Consider the following 6,702-nt stretch of genomic DNA (forward strand, 5'->3'; position numbering starts at 1 on the left):
ACTCTTGTCGCTCTGGGCCCAGAGCTCGGCTTAGTACAGTGAACGACTCCTCTCTGCCCCTCCTGCCCGCCAGGGCTTTCAGGGTTCAGGTTTTCGATGTTTAACTTTGAACACCATTCATTTCCAGATAACCTTGACCCAGCTGGCCAAAGGCATCAAATGATCAGGAGTGGGTTCCAACTCTGGGGCCTGCAGGAAGAGCAAGCGCTGGCTCTGCACTTCCTAGAAGTTCTGCCAACTTTGCTCTTGTTGGTTTCCCGACCGGCTCTCTTCAACTCTCTTCTGAGAGCTGGAGAGAATAAAGACGCCTCTTAAACAGCAATGCTAAGGGACCGGTTTAATGCAAACAAGAGGCGTCAGAGTCCGCCACTGGTGTACTTGGGCACCAGGTCCCGACTTGGATCCACTCTGCGCTCACCCCTTGGGAATGCGGGACATGAGTAAGATGTGACACCCTGAGCACATCGCTGCTGCTAGAGGACATTGCACGGGGTCTATGCTTTGTTTTGTTTTACTTTTTAACGTTTTTTACTCTCGTGTTCGGCTTGGAAACATGTTTTACTTGCCCACTTTCTCCCAACACATCCTCTTAGCTCTTTTTCTGCATCCCCTAACCCCCAAGATGAACGCGCGTGCCGGCAGCTGTTCTGACTTGACTCCAGTGACCATAGCCCAGCTTCTCAGTCCACTATCCCTGACACCCAGGGTCCCGGGGTCATACTAGTTCACTGGAGGGATGGGGGTCCCTCCATCTCGGGATACTACTTTTGGGACTTTTCCGCCCACCGCGGATGAAAGTCAGATAACAACCACTATCAGGGGCGCTACAGCAGCCAGAAGCCCGGGAAGGACTGGGCCAAGCCCCTTCCAGATCCTCTCGTTAGGTCTCAGAAAGACTTTTTTTAGGGTCCCTACTCCCTTTTCATCTGAGCTTTACACTTGACTTCGGCTATGAATTCCCAAAAGGCAGGCAGGCAATGGGGGAGGGACCATGGATGAAAAAATAAGAACTAACAGGAGACACTCAGATTATATATTTATTTTATATAAAGAAATGATACATATGTAATTTTAGATTTTCTTCCGAATTAGAGTTCTGAGGCTATAGAAAACCTATTTTTAACACCCCCTTCTCTCATAACGGCCTTGATTGCTCAAATTGCTTCTAATTGGGTGGCACACATTACTGGAGACGAAGGACGAATGACAAGCAGCCTTCATTCTTTTGCAGATTTAGATAATGTCTCTGGATGAATATCTTTTCTGATCAGGAAGAACAGGAAAACTCTTAAACTGCCTGCAGTTTTCATAAAGGGTTTGTGCAATAGGGGGAAAATGTCCTGACCATCACACAAGCATGCAAATTGATGGCATTTTACAGAAAGCACCGCATAATAATCTAGTACCACCGTTTTTCCTCCCGGATCTGTCATGGTACAAAGAGTAAACATACTTTTTTTTTTCTTTCTTTTCTTTTCTTTTCTTTTTTCTTTCTTTTTTTTTTTTTTTTTTTTTTTTTTTTTTTTAACTCACTTAGCCTTCCTTCCATCTCCTATTTGGGATCTGTAAAAGTTTTCAGTAAACCTCTTTAAAATATATACGTTATCCATATCCCCCTTCCCCTTGTCCAAGGTTTGGTCGGCCCTTAGTGCCCTTGGTGCCGCGTGCCAGCCCTGACAGCCGCGAGCAAGGTCATTATTACCTAGCAGACAGGCGCGTTTCAGAGTCAGCGACTGGCGAATACCCAGGGTCTCCAGGCTATTGGACCACCGAGAAGTGTAACCCCAACTTGAGATTGCTGAAGGCAAGCTTCCAAGGTGAGAGCTGGGTTTCCTTAGGTGCTTTCCGGCCGATCCCGGGTGGGGCACCTCAGAGGCTAGCACTCATCTAAAGCTGGAAGAAGCTGAAATATTATGGACACCTGAACAAATCCGAGACACACATGATGTCTAAACTGCAGTTTCATTTTTCCACTACTCAGAAACAAACAAACAAACAAACACAAAAATAAAGTCATTGTTCTAGGCCAGAGGAAATGTGCCAAGAGGAAGTCACCCTTTCTGTTTCAACTTCAAAGGCAATGAATTTTTCTTGCAATTCTTTTATTTTAGAAAAGAAAACCCAGAATGGCAGGGACAAGCCCCTCCAGGCCACTTTAATTTTCGTCACAGTAGAGTCCTGGGCGGAGAGTGAAGATCCTGGGGTAAGGGTGTTTGTGGGTCTTTTGAATGGAAGCCCACCCAGGGCACCTGCCTGCAGAGTAGGGCGTTGGCACCGCCCGGGGCGGTAGCCCGCCGCCTGCGCCTTTCCACCACGCCCAGGCACAACTTTCCTTTTCTCTGTGTGCATCAAAGTAAGAATGCCCCAATTTTTGAGAAATCTAACACTTCTGCTGCATCAAAGGCCCATTGGCTCTATAGTTTCACATTTTACATTGGTTCTGAGAATGAGGTTATTAGTCTCATAAGAAAAGATTGAGCAGTGAGAAATGCTCAAAGATGGAATTCCAAATTGGCCCCTGCAGTAGGAGTGTGCCGCACCCCGGCCTTGACTGGGTCGCCAAATACTGTCGAAACTTTCTGGCTGCCTTTAGAAAGTCCCCTCTACTAGTCACTTGACGGGCAGGAGGTGCAACGCGGAGGGAAACATCACGGATTGGGGGTACTGGCAACTTTTAAAGGGTCTGAAAAATCCCTCCGATTTAGGGGATGCTTTTCCGCAGCAGTTTAAAAACTGGAAGGCAACATAAAATCTTCTACTTTAAAAATGTAGCCCTGGTGATCCAATCCCGATCTTTTGGCTGGCCAAAACGCAATTGCCTGAAAACGAAATTGGCATTCGAATAGGGTCAGGTAAAGCTCAGAGTCCCTGTACTCATTTTGGACTCAAGAAAAGGCGCTTTCCGTCCCTACCTCTTTTAGAAAGAGAAAGGAAAAGGAGGAGAAAGCAGAAAGCGGGGAGAGCCGAGAGCGCAAGAAAGAAAGAAAGAGAAGAGGGGGATATTTAGCAAGTTAAAAGGTTAAATGTTGGAACAGATTTGTAAATATATAGACAACCCTCGTTATTTGGGATGTGTAATAATGCCTTTTTGTGGCGCTGTCTGGCTGGGAGGCTGCAGAGGACTGCTCCCCGGCACTTTCTGCACTAGGAAATGAACTGTAAGCTCATGGACTCGAAAAACAAAAACAGGGCTACCCTCCTTTGGAGGAAAGGGGATTCTCCCTCTATTCGGTCATTGAAAAATAAAAAGAAAAGAAGAAAAAAGAAAGTAAAAGGAAAGCAGGAGCAATGAGAAAATTTTATTTTTCTTAGGTATGATTTTTCAGGGAGCAACCCAGAAAGCTATCTTCAGGCTGAAATAATTTAAAAGTATTGTTTAAGCGGATGACATTCTCCAGCACTCAGTTATCCATTGTGCATCTATTATTTCTTTGAACTCAACTCTCTTGTCTAACAAGGGAGTGTGTGTGTGCCTGTTGTGTATGTGTGTGTGTTTAGAAAACCTCGGTTCTCCAGTGGTGCTTCCGTGGCTGAATAGGGTGGTTTTCTTTCGTTTTTCTCACATTGATGTTTTCTGGACAACTGTACTGAGCGCTGTTGATGGCATCGGTGCTCTGCCCGTGCCCGTGGGCGGAGGACATAGGCTGTGGGTGTGTCCCGCCCGCAGGCGCGCGTGCGTGCGTGTGCGTGTTTGTGTGTGTGTGTATACACGCATTCTCTGGTGTGCATCAAATGGAGTCTTTTTCTTTTCTTGCCCGTGTCTGCGTCCTGCGTATATTAGTATTATGCAAATAGAGTCATTTCGCTTGAGTATTTTTTTTTTTTTGGAGGGGGAAGGGATGAACCATTTTAATTCTTCTCTAGTATTTTCTCGCAGTCTTTCCACTGAGTGTGAATTCATTTGGATGCCTTTTCTGAGGTTCGTGTGTGTGTGTGTGTGTGCGCGTGTGTGTGTGGAGGGGGAGACTGCGTGACGGTCAGTGGGTGTGGTGTGTGCCTTGGTGTGTGGGAGAGCGTGCACAGTCTGTGAGGACCTTGTGAGCGATATGTGTTCTCTCCAGGTGTTCTGTTTGTCTTTGCCTCCCGTGCTTTGCGTTCTCAGAGGTGATTATGTGCACATTTACATATATGTGCCTATTCTCCTGCATTCATGTATTGTCTTTCTCCACAATCCACACATTTCATATATATTCTCTTATCTTTTGGCAAAGTGCCTTTTTATTCCTCGAAGAATATTTATTGATGTGATAATCTGAAATGAAAAGTGGTCTCCCATGAAGGAGATGGAAGAGAAAGGAGTGTTCATCTTTCTTAATAGACGGGGCAGAGCCAGTTGACTGGATCACAGGGTTTCTCTGCACTTTCTGCGTGTGTGTCTGTGTATGGGGGGTGGGGGTGGGGTGGGGGCGGGGGCGGGGGCGGGGGAGTAGGGAAAAGGAGCCTTTAACCAGAACAAAGATGGGCCATCGCGCCCCCTTGCGGACAGGCTGCATATCGCGCCGACCAGGCCCGCCCCGGCTTTCTTTAGTCGAATGAATCTTGTAATTTCTTCCGTTAAACCATTCAGGAGTCGTCTCTCAGTCCCAGCCCCCGGCCATCAGCCAATCACCAGGCGCCATGCAAATCACCTCTTCCGTTCTCTAAATCCGCATCAGCCGCAGCGGCTGCTCTGGCTGCCCCGCCCCAGCTTCATTTCCTCCCCTCCCCTCCCCTTCCCTCCTTCGCCCCCGCCCGAGCAGCTGCCGGGGAAGAGGGCAGTGCTGGGTGCCTCATGCATATGCAGACCGATCCTCCTCCTCCCTCTACCTCCTGCCCCCTCCTGCCTCCTCCTCCCTTCCCCGCACCGCCACCGCCTCCTCCCGTTTCCCCTGCCGCGCCCGCGCTCCTGGACGTGCAGTTCTCCGAGCTCTGGTCCCGAGCAGCTGTTTCTCAGAAGAAGGCCTACGTGCGCTCTTGGAGCAGACGAGGGAAAGGGAGGAAGGCTCTACCCTTAAAATCCTCTCGAAGGTCAAGTTTGAGGCTTGCCGAACGGAGGAGAAAAGTGTCGAAAAATGCCGCTACAGGGTTTGCGGGAAGGTTCTGCACGGAGACTGAGTTGGAAATGCCTTTCTCCCCCTAAACACCAGATTAATTTCTCTGAAACACACAGTGTATATTGGTCACGTCCAAAGGATGATGATAGATGGTTTTGTAAGCCCAGAGTACAGTGTGCATTTGTCTTGTATATCAAGGCTACAATGAAACCACGAAGAACTGGAGAGGAGATCACCCAGCGTTAGATCTGCTTAATAGGAGCGGGGAGAGCAAGTGAGGAGTGGAGATGGGGGGCGGGGCGAGTGGTGGCCCAAGACCTGCTGCAGGTGGGCTGTTCCCTGTCGGCTCCTGGACTAGGACTGGTAAGCCTACTAAGAGCGCAAACGGGGACCCATGAAAAGAAAAGAAAAAAATTCCTCGAGAAAAAACAAGACCCGGGAATAGTTTGTTACTGTTATTTACATCCAGACTCTGGTTTCCCGGCCCTTTACAGCTGCTGGTGAAGAGTATTCAAGCTTTAAATACTGCTCTGAACTGACCTTGAGGCACATTGAGAGGAAAAATCACTGGAGAAAATCGCGGTTTGTGTAGTGCTTTGAGATCCTCTAACGCGAAAGCAAGAGAATTGTGAAGTGACCTTGTTTCATAGATTTCTTTACGTCCACACTGGAATACTAAAGGACTTTTCAGTGAGAATTGAGTCAGTTCCCCCTTAAATCTTACACCGTGGAGAAGTGAGTAGAGATCCCTAGATTTAAAATAACATTTTGTCAGCTTTTATTCTTTCAACACATTTTTATGGAGTGGTGCTTATTGTGTGCCAGGTACACAGCATCTTTTTCCATGCGAAACACATTTCGCAGGCAGTGATTTGCAGGTGTACTGGAAATTAGGGAAAGGGATAGGAATTCTGGATGCTTTTTGTTCTGGAATTGCTCATCGTGTTGCAAGAAGAAGAAGAGATATAATAACAGATAAATGTGGCACAGTGTAACTTGGAGCATGGAAACAGCTTAAATATCTGTCAAAAGTGCAGTGAATTAATATATTGGCATATTCCTACAGTGAAATACTCTTTAAGAATGGACTATCTTAAAAGCAATGTTGGATGAAAAAAAGCAAATTGCAAAAAACGCATGTGATATTGGCCGGGCGTGGTGGCTCACGCCTGTCATCCCAACACTTTGGGACATCGAGGAGGGTGGATCACGAAGTCAGGAATTTGAGACCAGCTTGGCCAAGACGGTGAAACCCCGTCTGTACTAAAAATACACAAATTAGCCAGGTGCGGTGGCGGAGGCCTATAATCCCAGGTACTGGGGAGGCTGAGGCAGGAGAACCGCTTGAACCCTGGAGGCAGACGTTACAGTGAGCCGAGATCGCTGCATTCTAGCCTGGGCTACAGAGCAAGACTCCGTCTCAAAAAAATGTGACATTGATGTAATATTAATATCTATTAACATAAAATTATCCTCCCCGTAACAAAATTTGTTGGTACATAACTATGTAATAAAAATATAAAAGCATATTGGGGAAGAATGCGTGCCAACTCCAGCATGGAGGAGACCCCTGAAAGAGAAGGATATTGGCTGTATGAGTAATGTTTATTTTCTTAAAAAAAAAAAAAAAATCTTAGAAAGAAGCGGGAACATAGAGAGTTATGGGGAG

The 6,702-nt window shown here is 47.0% G+C and overlaps 1 long non-coding RNA gene across 1 annotated transcript; it reads right to left on the bottom strand.

Moving 5' to 3' along the window:
• Positions 1-1,453: 1,453 nt before the first annotated feature.
• On the bottom strand, positions 1,454-5,375 carry LOC126956305 (uncharacterized). Its single transcript, XR_007726293.1, has 3 exons — positions 4,845-5,375; positions 1,703-1,893; positions 1,454-1,563 (listed from the first exon to the last, which is right to left on the bottom strand). It is a non-coding gene; the product is annotated as an uncharacterized LOC126956305 (long non-coding RNA).
• Between the last annotated feature and the right edge of the window lie 1,327 nt (positions 5,376-6,702).

Source organism: Macaca thibetana, chromosome 6 (assembly GCF_024542745.1).
Source record: "Macaca thibetana thibetana isolate TM-01 chromosome 6, ASM2454274v1, whole genome shotgun sequence".
Taxonomy (NCBI): Eukaryota; Metazoa; Chordata; class Mammalia; order Primates; family Cercopithecidae; genus Macaca; species Macaca thibetana.